General features: G+C 43.5%; 1 protein-coding gene across 1 annotated transcript in view; it reads left to right on the top strand.

Annotated features, from left to right (window-relative positions):
- The first annotated feature begins 430 nt into the window (after positions 1–430).
- The window catches only part of LOC126236999 (protein takeout-like), a 110,878-nt gene continuing 84,828 nt past the window's right edge, over positions 431–26,480 (top strand). Inside the window, exon 1 of the mRNA XM_049946724.1 lies at positions 431–593. The gene's annotated coding sequence lies outside the window, so the exon portion shown is untranslated. The remainder of the gene's footprint in view (positions 594–26,480) is intronic.

The raw sequence follows: 26,480 nt of genomic DNA, 5'->3' as shown, positions 1-26,480 counted from the left end.
TTTCATAACATGTACACTTGGATTCTCTTTATCGACTCAACTGATCATTAGATATTTACCGTGCAAAATAACAATAGTGGATTATACAGTGGAATATAACTAACCAACCACTTCTGCGTAGTCTGGCGGCGACAATGGCAGAACGTATGCTCGGTGAAAAGGTTAAATATTCACAAATGTGTACATGAGGTTTCCACTGACGAAAAATATTTCTGTTGCAGCTAATACCCAGCCAACCTTAATGTACACAATTAAAGGCAGAGGCTCTGAAACGCTTAATACCGATTAATCAGCACGGACAGCTCAAGAACACCATGTTACGCCTGTGGATCCCGCCGGAAGATACTTCCAGTAGCTCAAGGATTACGGGTGGAGATTAAATCGGCGACGCCCGGCAGTGAGTTCGCAGAGGTGGATCCTGCGCCGTAGGGCAGGGATTCGCGGTCTGCGCGTGTCAAGGGCAGCCGCTCTAGCGGGCAGCAGACAACTCGGCCGCAGCAGCGCCGCGTACCGCTCTCCGGTCTCCAGTCTCCTGGCTGCCGCCGCACATACAGCAGCAGCAGCAGCAGCAGCAGCAGCGGAACTGCGGGCTCGTAAGTCAACAACATAGCTGAGCAGCGCCGCTAGCTTCGCAAGTTGCATCTTTACTGTTGTCACTACGGGTCTAGTTCCGAAAAACAAAAATATTTGTACTTTAGTTCTAACGTTACACCGAAAACAGTTTCTTCAAGTTCAGTGGGTACCTTTTATGTGCGACCTGAAATTGTGTGCGATCGATGTTTATTAGACTAAGACATAGATACCTTAGTTTAAATCGGAAGTATTGGATCTACAACTTTGCTTGCCCCGTTTTTTTTTTTTTTCCCTCTCGAAGTTGGAGGCTTCGTTGCAAAAGAAAATGACAAAAATTTACAATTCAAAGTATTGTTCTTCGCTGTCCAATACTTTTTCCCATCGTTCGGCAGCGTACTAATCTCACGGTGAAAGAACTGTCCGTAATTTGAGGAGATCCGTGCACCGATCCAATTTTGCACTTGTTCATATGACTAGAAGTGCTGGTCAGCCAGACCGTGTGCCACTGATCGAAAAAGGTGGTAGTCGGAGGAAGCAATGTCTGGAGAATACGGCGGGTGGGGTAGGACTGTCCATTTCAGTGTTTCCAAGCATGTTTTGATGGATTTTACGACATGGGGTCGAGGATTATAGTGCTGGAAAACCACCTATAGCTATATTGTAACCGTTGGTCTCCAACCCTCCGCTGAAACGCATCACTTGCTTGCGATAACGATCTCCTGCGATTTTTTCCTCTTTACAGCAGCTTCGAAAAGCTTCCGTATTTCACCACTTTTCCGGTCTTCGACGTCAAAATCAGCTATCTCGAAGCGATGAAACGATTCTCTGCACGTTCCCGTTCTGTCAGTAATAAAAGCCTCGCCGTAGGTTCTACCCAGGATTTTATGAGCCTCAGCCGCAAATATCATCATGTTAAAGTGTAAAATATTCTGCCAAGAATAGCTTTCTGATGCAATCACAAATCGACTAATGTTTTGATGCCTTTATGTTTACAAACCCCTATGTTTGCTGTATGACATTTACGATCTACCACCCGCACCACCACTTGCTGCTACTGACATCTATTGCAAAACTGCGGAAGCAAAAGTATAGACCTGCCCAGCACGACATGGCTCAGGTGCAACCGGTGCTCGATGCTTGTCATTACAGACCCTGAGAGTGGCTTGAGTAGGCATCTCCAGCACCTTTTATGGCCCCACAAAATATTGTGACAGCTTTCCGGATACGTTTCTTGCATGGTCCTGACCACCACAGTCTCTCAAAAAAACCACATCTCCAATCCCAATGTTGCCCGGACGTCAAACGTTGTTTCCCGCGCCGCACCCTTACGTGTGCGCTCGGGAATTGTGCGCGAATTGTGCCCTCCGCCACACACCGCTTGGTGGCTAGTGGAGTATACATGTAGATGTAGATGTCATATTGATCTTAGCCCTGCGCCAGTAAACCTTGATAGTCTCTGGACTAATCTCGTTGGACAGCAGGTCTTGGATCGACCAAATGCTGGACAAGGGAGAATTGAGGGAACGCAGGAACATGAGGGACACTAGGGTCGCATTATGGGCCTCGTTTTCGCGGTATTAAGGCTAAGTTAAGTCAGGGCAAGGGACGATTCCATTTAGTTTGGGCTTCCAGTTGGAATATGATGTGGGCAGACTGGGTTTCAATTCACCCATTCGACAAGGGAGAAATAGGAGTAACAGAACTTTCAGCACTCTACTGATACGACTGCTGGGGCGTTATCACTAACGATCATTTCACCCAGCGATTTCTCTCACATTGGGTACCAATCCCCTACACTTAAAAAACTCGTCCACTTTCGCAAGACTATTCCGCTTCATATCCTGGGTACGCTGCACAGTCACTGAACAGACGCTCCACTAGCGTCTCAGCCCAAGTTCACTGAAGTAGCCCCCTTAGGACGTCAGAGTTCGGTTTGTGTACCTTACATACCTATCACTGGTTTACCATTTTCCGGGCAACGCGGTACAGCGAGGGGTTCCAGGATCTTGTGGATGGTCTTATATATACCTAGGCATTCGTCCTTTATCGAGATACTGTAGTGTTTAAAGACAACGGTTACTAGTACAGCAACATACTTATCTTAGCTTCCTCATACCATCGCCTATGGTGGCATAGAATCCCCTTCCAAATTTAATATGCCGGTTCCTCCTCGCCTGACAGCAACTGCTTCCTAATGAGGCCTAATTTGGATCTTACTACTGCTGCTCCTGAAGGATTCCAAACAAGGCTGGCACCTCAGCGAGCACGGCATTCACCACCTCCTAGGGTCCTCCGAAAGGCAGCTCTCCTTCTCCTCCTCCTCCTCTTCCTCCTCCTCCTGGAATATCTTACTCAGGGTGCCGGCCACAATGTTATCTTACCCCTTAATGTGCTGCATGGCGAACAGGATGCCGTAAATGCGCACCATCCAAGGTAAAATGCAATCAGTTTTGTGCGGGCGTGACGAGAACCAGCATAACGCCTGGTTATCTGTCTCAAGATTTAACATGTTCGAGATAATATTTAAATTTCTCAGTGTTGAGTAGTACGGTCAAAGCTTCAAGCTCGTACGTAGAATATTTTCTTTTCACAGGTGACAGAGGACTCGATGTGTAAACTAAGGGCCTGCGCTCGCCATCCTGCTCCTGGTTGCCACACCAGAGTTCTAGGCGTCCGTCTGTACTACGAACGGTCGACTGATATAGGAAATAGTTGACATGGAACTGTTATTTAATGTGGTATTTAGCACATCAAAAGCCGCCTGTTGGGTCTCAGCCCAAACAAATAGCTCTTCTTTTCTGCGCAACTGATTTAAAGGTGTGCTCATCTTAGCAAACTTGGGCACGAAGTTACGAAAAAAAATTCGTCATGCTAGTGAATCTGGCTACCTCCTTCTAGGTCTTGGGTGGGCGAAAGTTGCTAATAGCCCAAGTTCTAGATTGGTTAGCCCTGACTCCCACAGCAGACACCAAATGATCCAAGAAGGACATCTCCTGACACGGTAACCTTGGCTGGCTAGACGGTTAAACCTGTCTCCCTTAGACGCTCCAAAATCTGGTACTAATGTTCTAAATGTCCACCAAATGGCGAAATGGCGCACTGTATAACACATCGTCCATATAATTATACACGAACTTAAGTTTTACGTCACTGAGCACCAAATTAAGCAAATTGGAGAGGACGGGAGCGGCAGTAGACAGACTAAAGGGCGCCCTATTGACATCATGTAAGTTCCAGTAGGTAGCAAAGGCGGTGAACGCCATATCCTTTGTCCAGATGGATCTGGTAGTACGCATGATTGAGATCAAGCATAGAGATATAATGGGCCCCAGAAAACCATAAAAAACAGCCATGCAAATCAGGAAAGGAAACGGACCCCAAAACTAACTCGGGCATTTAGTAATCAATCACCGGCCTGGACCCTCGATTGTCCTTCACAACCAAAAATACTGGTGACGCATATGGAGGTGTCGATGGCCTAATGACTCCCTTATCTAACATCTTGCTCCCTAATTTATGCAGAGCATTCATATTTGTGGGGGGGGGGGGAGATACATGGTATGGATATTGTCTGGCAGGCACCTGGTCAGAAAATAGAAAGCGATATTCTTTTAGATTCGTCATTCCCAGCTTGTTGGTCAATACTTCAGGAAAGCCCCGCGAAACATCAATGAGAGTTTGGACTGCATCTGATGATAAATGCTCCACTCTGAATGCTCCACCGCTGACGTCCACAATACAAATCCCGGACCACCTACAATGTCGACAGAATCTAAAGTTAGGCACAGGTCGAAACCCAAAATAAAAATTTCCCAAAATCGTCTCTGTCTCATGTACAAAGTCACATGCGAACAGAAGATCTGTACTCATTCCCCAATCACCAACACCTCCAATGGTCAACTTCCTAATGCGTCAGAAAACACTCACCGATCCCATCAAGGGCAGAGACTGGCTGTTCAGAGTCTTGCAAGTTCTATTGACGGGTCTTGAATCAGGGAATTTGCAAATAACGTTGTATCTAAAATACTCACTGCAGCTCAATAGAAAAATGCTGCTGCCAGAATCCATAAAGCACCCAAAATCCATAAAGCACACCCGAAATGGAGAGAACTGTTGGTCACCCGGCTTACTCCGCCGATGTGCAAAGTGACAGATGCACTTCGGCACCTGCCCCTCTGGCTTTTCAAAGGGGCCTGCTATCCGATCGTGTGTTTCTGCCGGGCCGGTATGAACGAGCAAAATGGCCCTGCCGACCACAGCGATAGGGACCACTTTTACAACAATTATTATTACCGCTGACCTTGCACCCAGGGAGGGGTCCACGCCCGATTGGGACGGCACCTCTCCGCATTCTCTCCTCTGATCGGCTTGATGAACCCCTTCCAAGTCAGGGTAGGTAGTTGGCTTTTCAGGAAATAACTCTTGCGAACGGTCCTCTGGTTTCATCCCCTATAAAATGGGGCCCATAATCTCACCATCAGTCAGCTCCAGATCGAAAGCGGTGGCTGTGGTAAGCAGTTCGGGAATTTACTTCACCAAAGTCTGGCCAGCATGGTGGATCCGAAAGAAGTGTTGGTTTACCAGGTTGCTCATATCCCTGGCAGACAACTGTACCCTTAACATACGTACACTTAATTCCTGCAAGCACCCTTACTATGCTGAAACAAAACCCATCATCTCAGCCATAAAACTGCGACACAGCAGATATAATAAATGAAAAAACATTTCCCACGACACTTTGAAAATCCTACGTGCCACAATAAACCACAAGAAATTAACCAATTGCTATTACTTATCAGTACCAAGAAATTCTACTCCGAGCAATATAGAGGGTTGGAACTTTAATAGTGGCAACTATTTATTTACAGTTCGTACAAAATAGATACGTGTTTCAAAGTTTCACTGACCTTCAAAGTAGTCACCAGCATTGTGTATAATCCGTTGCCAGCGATGTGGAAATCGTAGAATACTCTTAGCAGTGCCAGTTGTGTTGACACTTCGAGCGACGCGGTCTATTGCCCGACGAATTTGTAGTAGTTCTGAAGCGAATGCCGTGAAATGTTTTCTCCAGTTCAGAAATAGAGTTGAAACCACGAGGGGTTACGTCAGGGGAGTGCAGTAGGTGGTATAACACTTAGCAGCCCCATCAGTCAAACAAATCAGTAATGTGTAAGTGCTTGAGCACTGTCCTGCAAAATGATGGACAGGTCCTGCAGAAAGTGTCATTTCTGTCTCTAAGCTGGTATTTTTAAACTGAAGGAAACACTACACGGCATTCGCTTCAGAACTGCTACGGCTTTCACGTCACTGGCAACGGGTTATACACAATGCTGGTGGCTACTCTGAAGGTCAGTAAAACTTTGAAACACGTATCTATTTTGTATAACCCGTAAATAAACAGTTGCCACTATTAAAGTTCCAAAACTCGTATTCAGAAATGTGTTGAGCTCTTGGGAAAACTGGACTGTACATTCACTGTACCGCAACTCCTCGCTCCAAGCGAAGCTCTGACATTTTCCTAGCTCCCTGACTGCTACTCCAAGCCAAGGAGCTCAGCCTGATCTGTAACTTCATAACTATATTTTGGAGTTGATTAACCCTCAATTTCAATTGGGGATTAGTCAGTACCGAATTTAAATCTTGACCTGGTGAAACAAGTACGTAGTTTGCGCTTGCATGCGGTGCGCCTAAGCGCCATATGGACCACTGTCTTCCAAAACACTGATGTTCTGCCCTAACTCAGAAAGGGAAGCAATGCAGTGCTCGGCGACAACTGGTATTGGAGCTGCTCTTTCCGTAGGTATCCCACCCCATCACGGATTGTTGTTCCATAATGCAATTCAACACCAATGATAACAAAAATTAACCGAAATCCACTAAGTTTTACGCAATAATAAATTCCGTTTCAAATATTACTTAGGGTTGCGTTGCGGATGACGTTCAGTCAAAATATTAGTCCCCCAATTTCCAGAGAAAGCCACGCTTTAGCTACCAATTGTGACGCTAGGCAGCACTCAGTTGCTTGCAAGATAAGACTTAGAAAATGTGGGATTGAACCTCAGCGACAATACTGACAATTTTGGCGAACAACATTTATTAATGTCGAAAGGCATGTAGCAAAACACGTTAATACTCTAGATGTGAATGTCAATTAAAACGGTTAAACGTTTACTCAAAACTGGAACATGAAAATAATTTAACCAAACTGTTAAAGCCAATTCATTCAAAAAAGTAGCATCTCTTTGCTAACTAAAATACGAAAGTGGTTTGGTAAGATTAGTATCGTTTAATTATATCCAAAACTTGAGATCCAATAATTTCACCGGGAGTTCAAAAAACAACATTTGCTAACGTTAAAACCTGGAATTAATAAACATAATTACCCAAATTATACATTAGAACAACAAGATGTCCACAGCGTAAATGTAACCAACCTCTGATCGATAGAATTTAAGTAAATTCTGTTGGAATGACAATACAAGACAATTGGCAGACAGTGCCCTCCGTCACTGGCCCAAAGGCAGGACAATTAGTAATCGACCCTCAGAATACCGCCTCTCGGCTTCTAAAACACACGATGTGGACTCGCGTGACTGTGCAAGAACGTAATACAGTTAACAGTTACACAAAATGAAATCAAGCTGAAGACAAGGGAGGAAGCGCCAGGCAGCATCAAAAGACCCAAGGCAATTATATCGGGAGACACACATGACAATTGCAAAATTTAGCGTACCAGTTACAGAAATTACTAGTGGGCTGTACAACTGATGAACATCTACAGTAATAATAATAATAATAATAATAATAATAATACAGTACAGCTTTGCAGATAGAGTAATTTCTACTAAGAACATCTCCAAGAAAGATAACAAGTTTAGCTGGTAGGACAGTACCTCGTCCGTTTGGTCCCTGCTGACTGGAATAATTTCAAACGGCAACAGTTCATTGAATTCAAATTCTACGCCCTTGGTATTGGATCGGACTAGTCCGTGCGTCAACACGCAGAACAGATTCGACTTGGGTGCTTGAATGCTATCGAAAGGTTGACTAGAGAACTACCACCCAGCTGTGCCACAGAGCCTTGAGGCAGGTAGTATTAATTCATAGCTCACCAAATTACTACAGAATGCCGTGAGACTTAAGTTTCAAGATATGTCAGTCCCATCTGATTATTATAAGAAAAATTCAGCAGTAAGGCATTAAACATAAATACACAGGAAAGGAATAAAGTGTTGACCCTCTTCTCCGCGTTAACTGATTTAGACTTCAAGGCAAATGCGACAGTTGGGGAGGGCCCCCACGTAATCCTAAACCAGGAGGCTGTGCTGAAACGCAAACCGAGGTACAACGCACCTCGGCAGGTAATGTCACATAATAGAGAGCAAAGCAGATTCTCCTACTCCAACAGGAACTCGAATAGCACCTATCAGTGGGGCGCAATCACTGCTAAGGAATGACTCTTGCTAAGTTAAAGTTAGCCCCGATAAATACACTATGTGATCAAAAGTATCCGGACACCTGGCTGAAAATGACCTACAAGTTCTTGGCGCCCTCCATCGGTAATGCTGGAACTTAATATGGTGTTCGCCTACCCTTAGCCTTGATGACAGCTTCCACTCTCGCAGGCATACTTTCAATCAGGTGCTGGAAGGTTTCTTGGGGAATGGTAGCCCAATCTTCACGGAGTACTGCAATGAGGAGAGGTATCGATGCCGGTCGGTGAGGCTCCGCACGAAGTCGACGTTCCAATACGTCCCAAAGATGTTCAGTAGGATTCAGGTCAGGAGTCTGTGGAAGCCAGTCCATTACAGGGATGTTATTGCCGTGTAACCACTCCGCCACAGGCCGTGCATTATAAACAGGTGCTCGATCCTGTTGAAAGATGCAATCGCCATCCCCCAATTGCTCTTCAATAGTGGGAAGCAATAAGGTGCTTAAAACATCAATGGATGCCTCTGCTGTGATAATGCCACGCAAAACAACAAGGGGTGCAAGCCCCCTTCATAAAAAACACGACCACACCATAACACCACACTCTTTGAATGTTACTGTCGGCACTACGCACGCTGTAAGATGACGTTCACCGGACATTTCCATACCCACACCCTGCCATCGGATCGCCACATTGTGTACCGTGATTCTTCACCACATACAACGTTTTTCCACTGTTCAGTCGTCCAATGCTTACGCTCCTCAGACCAAGCGAGGTGTCGTTTGGCATTTACCGGCGTGATGTGTGACTTACGAGCAGCATCTCGACCGTGAAATCCAAGTTTTCTCGCCTCCCGCCTAGCTGACGACATAGTACTTGCAGTGAATCCCGATGCAGTTTGGAATTCCTGTGTGATAGTCTGGATAGATGTCTGCCTATTACACATTACGACCCTCCTCAACTGTCGGGAGCCCCTGTCAGTCAAGAGAAGAAGTCAGCTTGTACGCTTTTGTGCTGTAAGTGTCCCTTCACCTCTCCACTTCACTATCACATCGGAGACAGTGGACCTACCGATGTTTAGGAGTGTGTAAATCTCGCGTACAGATGTATGACACATGTGACACCCAATCACCTGACCACTTTCGAAGTCCGTTAGTTCCGCGGAGCGCCCCATTCTGCTCTCACAATGTCTAATGACTACTGAGGTCACTGATAGGGGGTACCTGGCAGTAGGTGACAGCACAATGCACCTAATATGAATAACGTATGTTCTTGGGGGTGTCCGGATACTTTTGATCACATAGTGTATCAGTTCACAATCTTGCTCACCTGAAAGGTCTTGTGCGATGTCAGATTACGAATAACTCCCGGTGTCGTACAAAGCTTGGATGGTCCTCCTCAGAAACACGCCCATCGTTATCAGGAAACCAAAGGTCGGCAACCGTTGGCACCGCCGCCAGCACGCACGCCGAACTCAGAACCAAGTCTTCTGGCGCGACTCCCTAGCACGTGTGTCCTCGTTAGCGCTCGCGACGGCGACCCGACATCAAATTCACGCCTCGTGGCTTAGCAAGGCACATAGCCCTTGCTACGAAGACAAGCCAGTTCGTTGCATGGCGCGGCCTGTCTTTTTGTGCATTGTCTCAGCACCTTTGAGTCAACTTTCAAAGGTTTGCGTCGCAATGGGAAACAATTACGGAGTTTCATAAAAGTGATCCTTTATTGTATTTCACAATGCAACAACAAAACCAAACTCATTAAAATAAAGTGAAACTGTGGACGTTTAAATCTGATGTAAATATATCTCGTCCGTCATAACGACAGGGACAGTAAAAATCTTACGAATTCTCAAACATAGCTTGACATATATAGATTCACTATAATATCTCTTTCAGTCAGTAGGTTTAGCATGTTAACTGTAACTGTTTTTTCAGTCACGCTCTTCTGTAAATCTACAAAGTGTGGTGGGAACCAAGCGTAGAAGACAGCGCGACGGAGGAAACTGAAGCGACACTCGTTCTATGACACTGAACTTCGCCACTCGATGGCCAATGATGGCGCTCACTTTCGTGTACTCGTATCGGATATACGTGGGGTTTCGAACAATGAAAGACGATCCTAAGGTATACGAAGCCAGCATGCTGCAAACGGCTGAGGATGATCAGTACAGACACGTCTAGATGAATGCACTGACAAGCCAACTCAGTGGACGGAAGCGTATGCTTGGTTACGGTCATGTAGACAGGCTGTCAGTCATAATGCCTGCTTGTTGCATCTGATGCTCTTCCACACTTGGAACGTTGTCGAAAAAACATGTCATGAAAAGTCTTTCCATTACCATTCATCCTCATGTTGATAATTTGCTCTTTGAATTCGATGAAGCATACTAACTTTGACATTTCAAGGCGCTTTAATGCCTGGACTTAGCATAAGAGAGAGTGCTACATGGCCTGTGGAAACGTTGTACTTACTGCAGCCGTAGGCACTTATTTATCTTCCAATTTATTACACGTTCTCCGTGGTTGTAGTCTTCCTGCTCATTCTGTCTATGAAAGACAAGTTTCACTGACATTAATCTACAGTTTGTTGTGTGTAGGAATCCTTTATACTCGGTTCGGTAAACAAATAATCAAACAACTCCTATTAATGGGTTTTACTACAACAAGACAAGTACAAATACATAAGTTTGAACTGAGAATTCCTGTAGTCCTTTGTACGAGGGTTGAAACTTTAAATAAACAATTGCCACTATTGAAGTTTCATCCCTCAACTTTAATAGTGGCAACTATTTATTTACAGTTCGTACAAAATAGATACGTGTTTCAAAGTTTCACTGACCTTCAAAGTAGTCACCAGCATTGTGTATAACCCGATGCCAGCGATGTGAAAGTCGTAGGATACTCTTAGCAGTGCCAGTTGTGTTGACATTTCGAGCGGCGTGGTCTATTGCCCGACAAATTTGTAGCAGTTCTGAAGCGAATGCTGTGAAGTGTTTCCTTCAGTTTAGAAATCGAGTTGAACTCACGAGGGCTTAAGTCAGGGGAGTGCAGTAGGTGGTACAGCACTTAGCAGCCCCATCAGTCAGACAACAACAGTAACAGCTTGCACAGCACGTGCTTGAGCATTGTCCTGCAAAATGATGGTCAGGTCCTGCAGGAAGTTCATCACTTCTGTCTCTATGCTGTTCATTTTTGGAACACAACCTACCACTTCCACATCGCTGGCAACGGGTTATACACAATGCTGGTGACTACTTTGAAGGCAGTGAAACTTTGAAACACGTATCTATTTTGTACGATCTATAAACAAACAATTGCCACTATTGAAGTTTCATCCCTCATACATGATCATCCACAAGTGCAATGACGCAAACGTGTCGCAAACAAAGGGCGACATACAAAATAATCAGTGATTGCAGTGAGTGCTGATCTCTAACTGTGCTACGTAAAGATTGCTAATGAAGAGGCTACGATGTGTCGGCTATCGAAATTGCTGATGTTGAAGCTGCTATCGAAGTGGCTACAAACAATCGGGCGCGGCGCTTATGTCGCCTTCACCTATGGGCCACTGCTGTCGCGTTATCGTCCTTGAGGAGGTCGTTCAGCGTGCGATTTCCTGGCCTCTTCTCACAGTCTTCTCTGTCGTTCCCGACTGGCGTGACGGCGCTGACTTTACGCCGTAACACAGTCAGTGACAGAATTCGCAAGATCCCTGTCCGTATAGTTATGGACAACCACACAGCTTTACTGTCTCGTACACAGATCAACAGGCAAGGATACGAAAGTACTACCAACGAGTTGCTACAGGAGTGAATTCGAGATACTGTTCAAGCATTGCCAGACTATTTTAGATAATGTGGTAGAATATGTTGCTGTTGATTAATTTACCTCTTATGTTAACTGTTATGTTCAACAAACTAACGGAAAACGCTATTTAGTACGCACTGTACTAATACAACTAAATTACATCTTATCACGATAACGGTAGGAAACAAGTTTTTCTTAATATAAGAGGTGATCAAAAAGTTTCCGTTAGAAGGCTGCACAGTCTAGAATCGGTATGCCAACAATGCTATATCTCCTTGTGCACTGAGAGAATCATCCCTGCGATGCACCAGGTTGATGATACCCCTTTGGTAAAACATCGTGTCCTGCTGCGTGAAGATGTCCGTAACTGCTGCTTCACATCCTCGTCCGACAGCCATCATCGATCGTCGTTCAACGCCTTTTTTTAAGGGATGTAAGGCGCGATAATAGCATGGCAAGGGATCAGGCCTATAGGACAAGTGCCTGAGTGCCTCCCACTTGATTTGGATAAGGCTGGCGTCGCTGACCGACCGGTGTCTTGTGTCGAATAGCGACCAGCAGGACTTGGCACACCATTCCACGACGACGGTGTTCTACAGACATGTCGCCCCATTATGTTCATTCTTCTATGGATGGCTACCGGTGTTTGTCCTTCGGCAGCCATAGAAGAATAACAGCACGATGTCCTGTTTAGATACATTTGGTAATATGTCACTATAGTTCACGTTTGCACATTTACACGCACATCGGAAAGACACGAATGCTACGCGAATCTCTTGGCTACATGTCGGTGCTTCTACACCCACATCGGAGTCACTTTAAGGTCCATACGCGCTGCAGCAACGCCTTCAAATGGAAACTTTTTGAACGCCACGTATAAAACAAATCAACTGGAATGATCACGAATCAGGAGAATTATGCGCACATTCGGCTTCAAAACAGTCTGTGTCTAACTTCCGTCCAGGGTCATACTGAAGCAGCGTTACGGGAAAGACGACCACGAAAGCATGCAAGTGTAAAGATGCAGTAGATACGCAACAAGGAACTAAAGTAACCAGAAGAGGTCACTCTTCGTGAACATTGGACGCAGTTTCTATGCAATACCTCCTAGTTGGTGCATTTTGCTCGTAGTTTGTTTCCAGGTTGTTTCACACTACCGACGTCTCTACAGTAACACAGCATCTGTACTAGAATCCACGAAGTATAATTGTTAAAACAGAATGCTATGTTAAATACTACGGAACCTGCAGCCGAATCTGACTCAGTCGACAAAGCTAATTGTAATTTCATTTCATGTTGGAGTCTACTGGAAACGCTTATTAACACTTTTAAGATATGTCCTGCACAAATCAACTTGTCTTCTGATACAGTTGCACACCAGCACTTGCTTAACTAAACAGTTAAGAGTCTCACAAATAGGGCAATACCAGAAGGACAAATAGACATATAGACTAGACACCTCACTCTTTACGTCATCGTGTAATAACGTGAAAAAGTTGAACACCGATGAGGCATTGATTTTAGACGAAATGAAGTTTATGAAATAAATTAAACATTTTGCGGTCGATACTAAATCATTGCTTACGCAAGTATTCCCATTTGAAATCGCCCCTTCAGTGCTAACAAACTCCCTATTTGTGTCACTGAACTCTTCGATTCGTTTCACACACTTGTTTCTATAACTTAATGTTTTTGTGAGGAGTGTCCACCACCCGATATATCGTCACCGCAATCTCTCTATGTGACGCAATTTTACCACTATGAAAAAAAATTTGTTGTCGGGTCAAGATCACCCCCCTTCCTCTTGGTACTAACGAAATAGTTTAAATAAGGCTTACCGATGTAGCCTTGATCCAACTGATGAGGATAAACAAGTCATTCATTCTACACCACTATCATCTCTTTAGGAATCGGAGTACCTCCACGTAAGTTCCAAAATCGTACTGCTGAACCGGACACATGTATGGCTTCCAGTCCCCACATAATGCCCAAATGGCACCCAACAGTTTCATCTGAAAGAGCAGCTGAGAGGGTAACCCGCCATAGGTCGGTCTCTGACCCAAACGAAAACTCGCTTAGTGAAAGAGGTATGAAAATAAAGAGACACCTGTTATGTATTAGGTACTAACACTTAATTGCGAGAAAATGACAAAGTTCTGATACTACTTCATCAGTTCAGTAGAATAGTGGCTAAGGGCACAGGTCCACGTTTATGTCCTCTGCGTTGGAACCCAATCATAGTTTTTCTTTCTTTCTTATACTGTGGTGGACGTATGTGATGTCAACACCATCAATATTTTTATGAACATCTTTTTGTTAAAAGAAATAAGCATTTCAGTATTATCAAAAACAGATTTTATCATTACAAATCTTACATAACCTCTTATCTAACAGAATTTTAAAATGAAAAGTATAGATGGTACCATTCCAGTCTTTTCGTTTTGCCTTAAGAGAACCATGGCACTGCCCAGGGAGATATATATGTCAAAAACATTTAATGCACCGTGGACAATAGGTGAAGGCACATATACTGTAGTAACATTTTTTACAGTGAATATCATTAGGAAAAGCAACCTCGTTAACGTCCCTAAATACCTCGCAGACTAGGGACAATCTCTCAGCAAACCATTCATTTCAAAGCATTTTCTCGAAAACTAGAGCCTGCATTTGATAACGGATCCAGGAGAGTATTTTATTAATTAAATCGCTTCCACTTGTGATTTCCGTTTGCTGTTGATGAGACTAGGGCATTTCTGTCATGGGTGAACCTAATTATTCAACTGTAAGTAAAAGTATTCGTCGTAGGGTCGACAGAACGGTAAACACTTTGGCGGAATTACTTTTAATGGATACGTCGATATTCCTATTACATCGATAACCAGGCCACCATATTAGGACGGAAGAGTCAATAAGGTATAGAAACTGTTCCTTTGTTACGTAAGTTGACAGGAACTGATGATTGATTTCTTTGTTTCATTTCGTCGACATTTAATTCTGTAACTTTCGCGCAATACGATAACGTGCCCTCAATAGAGATGTAATAGTCATTTGTTGTTTGATCCTTTCGTATAACAAAATCAGCGTTGAATTCATGAATTATTCTGGAAGTCTAAATTTGAAACCATCTAGCTGTTCTTAATAATTCATGAAATGTACGCTTGTCTTTGATGCTGATGTATTTGGTGACTTAACGCTGCTGAATTCTGTGTTCCTCCTTGAAAGAATCGCACCAGGTGTTTAAGGCTTTTAAAACTTTCCGATGGCAATGAGGCTGATGGAGACGTTGCCCACTGTCGCAGTGCTCGTGCAGTAGCCGCCTGTCCATTGTTTCTGGCCTCTGAAACAAAATCGAACAGCCACCAACCAATCGTTTTTTAAATCGAATCGATCCCCTGCTTGTCAGCTGGACGGTTAAACGTTAGCGATAGCTGTTTTGTACTTGTGAGCTTGGGCACTCGCACACTGCCCAGTTTCCAGAAAACTATTACCAACAGTTTTTGTTTGTCCCCAAGAATTCGGTGGCAAATGGACCCTCGAGCCAAACAAGACGTAATCTCATAAATGGAACAGAATCATAGCATGTACGCAACAGACAGGAAACATAGAAAGTTCACAAAAGATATCCATCATCAGTGTCTGGACAAATTTTTATGACCTTACATAAAAATGGCACCGTTTCGGTACGTTATTGCCTAGTCGGGTAGGCAAATCTATTCCACCAATACGATAGCATGGTGGCCTATGAAACAGGAATGTCGATGTCTTCATTAGTAGTAATTTCGCCAAAGTGTATGGCGTTCTGTCAATCCTATGACTTATACTTTTACTTACAGGCGAAGAATTACATTCATCCCTTAAAGAAATGGCTTAATTTGAAAGTAAAGAAAACGGAAATTATACGTAGAAGCGAAGCTACTAATAAAACACACGTCTAGATCCGTAATCATTCGTACACTCCAATTTTGGAGAAAATGCTTTGCTATGCATGGTTCGCTGCGCGAAGCTTTTAGGAACGTTAATGAGGTTGGCTTTTCTAACGATATTCACACTGAAAAATATGATTTTGGCAAATGTACCTTCGCATGTTGCCGCTGGTACTCTGAAGTTATTTGCCTTGAATGTCTTTGACAGATATATCGTCCTGGATAGTGCCACGGTTCTTTAGAAGTATGAAAGAACAAATCAAAGAAAAAACTGAAATACAATAATGTTTTTCATTTTCAGTTATGGTTGATTACAAGAGGTTATATAAGATATGTGACGATAAAATACATTTTTAATGAGATCTGAAATGCGTATTTTTTTGCAGTAATCCGTTGTGTTGCTTCATCTCACAAAAAATAGTGATGGCAATGATGTCACATACTTCCGCGAGAGAAAAAAAAAAAAAAAAGACGGTATACGATTGGAGCTGAACACGGAGCACAAACACTCGAAACCGTGCTATAAGCCACTACGCTGATGACTCACTCAGTTTAGTGTTACCCGCGGGAACTGATGAAGCAGCATCTAAACTTCCTCATTTTCTCCGAAAGTGTTGAGTGTTGATACCTAAGACAAATTATTTTCAGACTTCTTTCAAAAAGTGAAGTTTCACCTTGCCAGTGAATGAACTATGAAGGTATCGTCCTCTCAGCTGCGCTTTGCGATGAAATTTCTGGGTGCTAGTTGGGCATTTTGTAGAGACTGGAAGCTGTGTATGTTTCTGGTGGTGTAATACGAATTTGGAACTTATTTGAAGCTAATCTAACTGCTACGGAGACGACGATGGTAACTGATGGCTTGTTCACCCTCGCCTCGCGGGTCATGACGAGACTAATGAGGCTTATCTGAACTACTTCCTTATCACCAAGCCGAAGGGAGCTGACCTAGGTCCGGATACAAATTTTTTCGATAGTGATTCAACTGCGTCACGTAGTGAAACCACATGATGTATCGAACAGGGCCAGCAATGACGATAGTGTTCGGTGGAGCACACTCCCCATCGCGACCTTATCAGGTGACACTTATTTGACATTTATTAGCAGTGCAGCGGCGATTTCCAATCGGAATCCTTACTGAATCAATGATGCAGGTTTGACCTCGAAATGTTTATTTTATGAACTTCATTTAAATTCGATGCCTTATAAATATTGACCGAGCGAGGTGGCGCAGTGGTTAGCACACTGGACTCGCATTCGGGAGGACGACGGTTCAATCCCGTCTCCGGCCATCCTGATTTAGGTTTTCCGTGATTTCCCTAAATCGTTTCAGGCAAATGCCGGGATGGTTCCTTTGAAAGGGCACGGCCGATTTCCTTCCCAATCCTTCCCTAACCCGAGCTTGCGCTCCGTCTCTAATGGCCTCGTTGTCGACGGGACGTTAAACACTAACCACCACCACCACCTTATAAATATTAATCTTTTTCAGTTTAATACATGGTGATGCAATGCTTAAGGTGTCTAGTCCCTTTGTCTATTTGTCCTAGTTTTGCAGTATTTAGGAGCCACTCAACTTTTTAGTCGATCAAGAGCTGGTGGGAATTTCCATCAGGGGACAGGTTGATGTGTGGAGGACCTATCTTAAAAGTGTTAATATCTGTTTCCATTAGCGTCAAACATGACATAAAATTACAATTAGCGTTGTCCACTGAGTCAGATTCGACTGCAGGTTCTGTAATATTTAACATAGCAGTCTGTTTTAACCATTTCACTTCGATAATTCTCATATCACTGTTGTGATAGCCAGAGCGGTCTTGTGTGTGCAACAACCATGAAATAAACTACAAGCAAGGTGGTCCAAGTGCGAGGTATAGCATAGAAATTCTGTCCTATGCTCATGTAGGGCAACCTGTTCTTCTTACTTTGGTTTCTTTGGTGTTACATCGTCTGAAAAATGAGAATCTCATTCATTAGGTGCTTTTCGTTTTTATTGGCAGAACTTCACAACAGCCACGTTTTAATCGTTAAGAGTAGACGCTATTTTTCGCCCTTTTGACTTTTATAGAACAAATGGCAGTTTTGCTTAAAATTGCCTCACTCGAGACATTACTGTTGGCACTTTTTGTTCTTTGTTCCACATCCTAATCACAACTGCTTCTTCCTACATGTTATCAGACGTTGGAATTTAATTTCCTCTGAATTCATTCGCTTGTTTTATTTTCTTCGTATTTTTTTAGTTTTATTTTTCGGTCATTGAGAAAGATTTCCTTGCTTGGTTTGCTGCTCTGATTTTGAATTGTCTGTAATTCACAGCTTATGAAACTCCTTTTTTGATGTTTGCATTTTGTAATTAGTGTTACGCTGCCTTTTCATTTGTGCATTTGTGTTATTATTTGCTAAAGGTAGCACCAATGAAAGAATTAATAAGGAAAACTGTTTTCAAGTAGGCCTATATAGTATTAAAATGATTGTTATTGACACGTAAGGTTAATAGAGTTTGCTGATGCTAAAAAGACGAATTACTCCCAGTGTATTAGTTTTTTACTTTACAGTTCGTTTATGGCAGGAAAACAAACGCAGTTACAACAGTTACAGAAGGAGATAGCCATCCAAATAATTTCGCATGCTCTTTATTTATGATGTTCGAGTTGCTATTGGATATTATTTGTAACTGCACTTTAGATCCAGAAGTGTCAATAAAAGTCATTGACCTATACTAGGTATTTCTGCTTCCAGTCAATGCAGTGGCAGTTCGGTCATTGTGTCTTTGAAGTGTCAGTCAGCTCAAGTAAGATATCGGCTTAGCAGATATATTTTTCCTGTCGCTAGTCCAATGAAGAATTGGCAAATACGTTTGACAAATATGTCACAATCGATTTACTTCCTGGAGTAGTACGGAATTATCACGGTAAATTCACTCTATATCTGCTTGTTATTGAAAGTTATGTCTGCTACAGTTGTATGCTAGTTTAGCGGTAAAGTGTTCGTCCTTCAAGGGGAGAACTGCGTTAGTTTTAGATTCTGATCTCACTGGAGACCTATCTTTTCTGTGAACGAGCCACTTGGAGGAACATCGACAATTTGTAAAGAAATCTCAAGAAAATTTCTCCACTGTAAGTTTTGTTGCTGACATGATTCTGTACCCTTTAACACTAAGATAAAAAACTTGCAAAACTGCACATGTTATTAATGCCTCCTTTTTCCGTATCTGTCAATTATGTGGACTTAATTATAGCACTGAATTATTAGTTAACTGGATTTCCTTATGTATATATCACTACTTCTACATTGCATACTGTTGTGGTAGTCTCCCTGTAAAACAACCTCAGTATGACTGTGGACTGAACATGGGCCGGCCGAAGTGGCCGTGCGGTTAAAGGCGCTGCAGTCTGGAACCGCAAGACCGCTACGGTCGCAGGTTCGAATCCTGCCTCGGGCATGGATGTTTGTGATGTCCTTAGGTTAGTTAGGTTTAACTAGTTCTAAGTTCTAGGGGACTAATGACCTCAGCAGTTGAGTCCCATAGTGCTCAGAGCCATTTGACCCATTTTTGACTGAACATGGGCACAGGCCGTTTCGAAGCCGAAAATGTGTGTTACCTTGTTAATTCATTAAAATTTAAGATACTTTGTTTTGTTAAAGGAAGACTTTTTTGTAACATTATCATGTTTTAGTGCAGTGCATACTACACATGGTTTCTTCGTTAATTTATTGTACAGAACAGATAGCACTATGTCAAAGGTACCTGAATGAATTGCACTATTTATCAGAATGTTTATGTTACTCACTGTACCTGTCATCGAACACGTGCACAAACAGCATCAAATATTATGTAACTTTCAATTGAATTATTGTCATGTCGAAAAATTACATAAGATTCGCCTAGACTGCATGAAATGACGCCACGTTCAGATATGCTTGCCATTGCTACAACGTTTCCAAAAAATACATAGAATCCACCTGAACTATGTCAAATGTTGCCATGGTATGTGTGTTTGTGTGTGAAACGTGCTGTGAATGATCAAGAGAGAAAGAGAGAGGGAGAGAGGGGGGGGGGGGGAAGAGACCTTGGGATAGTGCAGAAGAGACCTAGTCAGCAGTGAGATTTTTGGTAACATGCCTACTTGCAGAGGCGACGTATGTTATGATGTGTCTCTCCCGGTCTTCACTGCTGATGCTGCCTCCTCTGCGCAGTGCAGATACAGAGCGCCATTATTCTGTGCCCCTTTCACCCAACAATCTATCCTGCCAGGGGGCAACCAGACATACGACATGTTGCCATCCTGAAGGGCATCAGGCAACAAAAAGTCTGCACCATCATCACCACCCTGTCCTCCGACCACTTCCTTGTGATTTTCGGGATGGAAATGGTCGGAGCAGCTATGTCACCTGGGCGCCCCTCCTACTGGGGTCTACAAATCGACCGCATCAGCTCCGGGCGTTGTGGGGGTCGATGCAACTCTGGCCTACCTCACCAGAGGGATACTTTGTGCTCTCATGGGCGGCTGCAACGGTCAGCTGACCGCTCCCGCCGCCTCCCTCCGCATCTCCTTGATGCAATCAGGGGGAAGAATAGTCTGCTCCGCGAGCGGCAGCTCACTTGTCAGCTCGCCACAAAATCTGGCTAAATCGAATGTGCAGTGAAATTAGGTCGCCATCGAGAAGCACTGCAATAGGGAATGGGTGGGCCTCATCTCCACCCTTGACTCTGATGATGGCTGCGCCTGGCGCGTTACCTGCAGCTTCTTGCGTCGACAGCAGAGCATTCCTCCCCTCGAGAACGGCCACAACGTCACCTGTGACCCTGATGATAGGTCAGAATTATAGCTGGTGCCTTTAAAGACGGCTTCGTGTTGGTGGAAGATGTTGTCAATGATGCCCACTGCCAACTCGTCGCAGACAGGTTGCCCACCTTTCTCGATACCCGTGATTTTGCACATATCATTCCCCCTTGGGGAGGAAATTGCCCTCCAGCTTCAATCTCTTGACTCTCAGCGGCCGGGAGATGCTGATGGAATAACTAATGTCCTCCTCAAGAACCTGCTGCCAGGGCTCCATTGGCTCCTGGCCAATGTGTTCAACTGTATCCTCCTCTCGGGTGTTTACCCTTCTGTGTAGAATCATGCAGAAATAGTAGCCATCCCAATGCTCAACAACAGCCCCCAGCTGGCATCTAGTTACCGGCCCTTCAGGATCCTCCCATCCCCCTCGAAACTCTTCAAGAGGATTTACCTGCAGGGCCTCATGACGCAGATCACTGCTGAGTGCCCTCTCCAAAACAAGTAGTTTTGGTTTAGAGGGGCCCATTCCACATCTATCAATTGATACGTCTCGTGGAACCCATGAGGAGGGCGATGGAGATCCAGGAGTACCTTGCGGCGGTACTCCTGGACGTGTCTCAGACCTTTTTAATCTGTGCGGCATGACGGCCTCATGTACGAACAGCTTGTGCACGCGGTCCCAAAGCCAGTTGTGGTCTCTCTCAAACCACAGCTATCTGGTAGGACGTTCCATAAGTGGGCTGATCAACACAAATCTACTGTGAGTCAAACGCTGGCCAAGGTGCCGCGAGGGTCAGTCCTTGATCCCATCCTGAATTTACTTGGGCCACCATACGGCGGCTCAAGTTCAACCCTGCTAAGAGCCAGGCAATTTTTTTCACCAGAAAACAAATCCCGCCTGCTCTCCCCCCAGTCACCGTCATTGGAGGCCCTATCCTGTGGACCAAGACCGCCACTTCCCTCGAGGTCAAACTTGAACAGAGACTTACATGGCTACTACTGTGAGGCGCCTATGATTGCTTTACGCCTTCCTTAACCCTGACTCGATGCTTTATGCTCTACCTGACGCTCGTCCGACAATTGTTTGAGTACACGGCCATGATGTGGGGAAAGGCCATTGACCCCCACATTACCGCCCTCCGAAGGGTGCAAAACTGGGCGCTGAAACTGACGCTGTGCCTCCCTATCATGTACCCCTCCCATCAACTCCACAAGGATGCGGGTGTCCTGTTGCTGTGGAACAGGTTCCGCAGTGCCTTTTACGAGAAAGCGGGCCACTCCCGCAATCAGCTTGTCAGTGGTCTGGTTCACCAGGCCAGAATTGTTCCGCTAGTGACACACCTCAACACCTGAGGAAACCAAAGGCCAATCCACGAAGGTAGGTTCCACCCCACCATCCCATCAGGAAATGCAGGAATAGCACTTCGGTGCTTAGTCTGCCAAAGGAGGAGCTCCGTTTGCTCGCCCAATTAAGCGAAACGAAGCTGATGCTGCCTTTTCCTCTCTCCTTCTCCTTTCCCCTCCTTCACACTCTCTCTTTCTCTCTCTCTCTCTCTCTCTCTCTCTCTCTCTCTCTCTGTCTCTCTCTCTCTCACACACACACACACACACAACATAATCCTGTAAGTGTGTGTTTTATCAGAGAGCAGAAGTTTGTTTCATTTTCTTTTTCATCCACAAATGTGGGTAGACATCTTGTTCTCTGTAGTTCTGTGGTGCAGAAACCTTTTTCTGCATGTTGTAAAATGTGATTTGTCAGCGGGTACGTTCTTAGATTACTCGAACTGCTTAACTGCTCGAATTGTGAATATCTTGGTAAACTAGTGAGGGGTAGGGGGCAGTGGAGGTAGGTAAAGCCTTTCTGGAAAAATGTGTTATGTCTATTAATTCTAACAAAACTGCTGACTTTTAAGTAAGCTTTCAGTTGATCTATCATAACATTCAGTAGACCAAAGGCTATTACCTTTCACAGCAACAGGTCTCATATTAACTGTTGTATGTTTCGTTTGATTATATCGATTGACTAGCTCTTGCACCATATCAATCCATTTGAAAGAAACCTGAGCAGTCAGATCTTTAAACGTCTGCCCTTCAAGAGTTCTATAAAATCACTCTACAACTGAAGTGTTTAGTGTGAAAAGTGAGAAGTAGCAATTAATCTTATGTCTTACATTAGCTTCCTGAAATGAGTACTTAGAATTCATTACCTAACTCTGTAAATTATTTGGAACCTTCGAGGTGTGAGAGGTTTCATGTGTCTGAAACAACAGTATTGTCCCCTTCAAAATAGTTCCTTTTGGCAGTTATACATCGGAAAAGTTGTCTTTCTTAATCTTAGTACCAACGCTGAAAAGCTTCAGCTGATAAGACCTTTATCATGTCAGTGATATTCTCTATATTATAGTTCATAGTCCGAAAATTGCGTTCTTTAAGAGACATTTTTCAGTTCCGGAAAAGAAAAAAGTACGAGACCCAGATAAGGTGAATAGTGGGGTGTGGCATAACAGGAATGCCTTTTGGGCTCAAAATTTCCATGATGCATGTGACCGTGTAACATGGGATGTTGTCACGATGCAGCATCTACATGTCTGTAGTGTACACTTTCATTCGATTTACCTTTTTCCTGAGCCTTTTCAGGACATCTCTGTAAAACACGTGGTCGACAGTGTATCCTGGAGGAGCAAATTCCTTATGCACGATAACCCTACTGTCAGAAAAGCCAATCAACATTGTTTTGATCTTCGAATTGCTCGTTATAGCTTTTTACTGATGAAGAGATGTCCCAGTGTGCCGCTCCTCACTTTGCCACTTTGCCTCAGGATCGTACTCATAAGCGCAGTATCGATCATCTGTGATCACAATACTGAACCATTCGTCGTCGTTGGCAATCTCTTCAAGAAGCTCAACGCACAAGAGTTTTGGCACAGACTGTCATATGTCCAAATTTGACGTATGTTGAAAGTCTTTAACAGGTCACCCACCATCCTTGTCGTTAACGTCGGTCTGATCTCATTAGAGCATGCAGACGTTCGACGTTTTCGTTGGTTTTTGAAGTTGAAGGCCTCACTCAGCGAGTTTCTTCTTCAACGTGTTCTTGGCCTTCCAAAAATGATTTGCGCTATCGAAAAACTTGTGCGCTTGATAATAAATGTTCCCCACAGACCTGTTTCAGTTTCCGGAACATCACACTCACGGATTCTCCAAAGTTTAAGACAAAACTTGACCGCAAACGTTGCTCTAAATTCCGCTGTTCAGTTTTTCTAATACACTGCAAAAACACGACTTCAGTGACAGCTCTATGAAAAATCACATGATGGCTGTACGGAGACGAAACTCGGACTGAGCATGTGGAAGGAATGGACACACCTGTCAACACAAATAGACCAGCGCAGCGTTTCCATATCGCTCGGAGAGTTGTCGGTCTCATTACTGTTCTCACGCACCCCGTATTACTTATGTGTATTTTCCTAAACACATCTGCAACTTCAGTACCACTTGTACTCTTTAGAGGAGCAACCGATGCACATTTGGAGTACATGTCAATTACTGCTAATAAATGTTTATAGCCTGAATACGATTTGGAATATGCACTAACTTCAACGAAATCGGCTTAAAGGTCATCAGTTTCTTTTATGGTACCCACTCCCCTCAGTTAAGCTTTCAACGCTGGGCGATACAGCTCTTCAGCTGTTTCATCTTATATGGTAATTACAGTGAGGTACACAAAAGCAAGATCCCGTCACACTCATGAATCAACAATAAAATATAGTATGAGGAAAGGAAAAGAAAAACAAACAAAAATACTGCAGATGTAAATTTTATAACAAAATATTATGTTTCTTTCATTCTTCAACAACAGTGACTGTTCCACTCATTGGCATTAAGAATCATTATAATTTTAATTCCTTACTGTAGTTCTGTCACAGCTTCATTTTGTTATGACGTCTAGATTCGAACTACCAAGTTCATTTTCAAGCCAGGTCTATTAAAGCTGCACTAACAGTGTTTGGTTAAAGAATGTACTATCCAAGTTCCTGATTCTGTCCTGACTTCACGTTGGAAACACACAGATTTCTTTCGTTGTTCAACGACAATGTGCGTTCACACGCAAGTTACTATCATGCCACCAGTGTTCCAACAACTTCAACTCAGCAGTCATTGGTTTGTATTTACTAACACACATTTTCAGTCGCATTGTACTCTGGCAACAAGTCTTGAATCTACGTCATGTTCTCCAAACCCTTAATGAATCCTTGCGACTGTGGTAGAATAACATAGAGTATACCAATCAGCACCGTCTCCAGTAACACACTAGCTGACCCAGTAATGTGAAGGTGGTGGTTTTCCGTTAACCATTTTGCTGAAGTTGCATCCAACTCACAGTTGGACGTTGTCCATTATAGAATGAAATGACCAGAAGCAACCACACTACTTCGAACATCACACATCAAAAATACAACTTGATTTGGAACAAATCGGTGGTCTGTGGTGCGGAATCCTTGGCAGTCAAGGCAGACGTCATAAACAATTATGAAAAAAAAAAAAGTGAGTGGAGCAATGAGAAATGTCACACAAGCAGAAAATCCTAACTCCCTTCCTAAGCTTGAGAGAAGGTTTCACTTGAAGTAAGATGTCTGCCGAGAGTCTCTACTACCACAGGTTACTGATCAGTTGTGGCTATCAAGGCGTGTTGTATACTTAAAAGAAACAAGATGGCTGACACTTCCAATCAAATCATAATGGCGTCACTTCTGGTCGAGAAACTGCGAGACTCATTTGTTTCACTAACTTTCATATAGACAGCGCAAAATATATGATATGTAATCTATCTATGATATTACAGAATCGTGACAAAACAGATAGTATGCTATCGTATTAACAGTGTCTTTGTTTGCCTTTCAATTCTCTTATCAAAACAGATGGTTTCAGTGTTTCTTCATCTTGACGTGAACAATCGATATAAAGTAGGAGACACTTCTGGGACTCTGTAAGACTCATGTGCGGATTTATCATTAATCCTCTCTCTCCATAACACAGTGTCTGGAAAATTATAGTACATTTTATACGCTTATGGAGAATTTTTTGTCCTAAAAGCGAATGAACAGTTTTCTCATGATATTCCGATGAACGAAATATCTTCAACTCCGTTACGTCTAGTGCACTGAATATCCTACAGTCAGCGGTAGTCGAATTCCTATTTGTATGAAAAGCTAAATTTACGTATCTTGTTGTTTGAAGCGCTGTACTGAATTTAGCTTGCCACGTCCATCTACTGATTTCTGGTGTAACAGTTCAATTTCTTTGGCCGAATGCTAGAGTCAGGTTAGATCATTTTTAAGATCTTGCATAACGATATTCGTCTCTCTCGGACACATTTCTCAGTACATCTTCTCGAGTACGGTTTTAAATTCGATTTCTGCTTTATCTGAGTAATGCGTTTAGTGTTCTGTATGGCGAGGATTAGTATGAGTTCACCACAAGCGCTTAAAACAATCTTCCTATATTTCTCCGCAGATCCAAGTACCATTCTGAGCTGAGTACAGAAACCAGCATTCTGTAATCAGACTACTTCATTTGGCGTAAAAGAGTCATTTCCCGTCATTAGCGTTGCAGCTCCCTGACTGCACACATGATCAATAATATGGTTATTCAAACGATACTAAACTTCCGAAAACAAGCGAAGTGCACAGTGTTTAAGTCAGTGCCTGTAGCTTCATGATTCATCGAGAATTCTTCCTTCAGTATACTGACTGGTCTTGCATGGCAGTAGGCAAGTGTTTTCGTTTTGTATCACAATTGATATGTAATCATTGTGAGCGGAAACCGATTAACCAAATGGTTACGATATTCGAAGCGAGTAATGAGCATGTTTAGTTTGTGACTCGTGTTCTTCGTCTTTTCCTCTTCACTCAGCACTATATGGAATGAGAACTCACAGAGAATGATGTTAGTATATATAGCAATGCGT

The sequence above is a fragment of the Schistocerca nitens genome, chromosome 2, assembly GCF_023898315.1.
Source record: "Schistocerca nitens isolate TAMUIC-IGC-003100 chromosome 2, iqSchNite1.1, whole genome shotgun sequence".
NCBI lineage: Eukaryota > Metazoa > Arthropoda > Insecta > Orthoptera > Acrididae > Schistocerca > Schistocerca nitens.
Note: the sequence above shows the minus strand (reverse complement) of the source record. Positions and strands in the feature narration are given on the sequence as shown.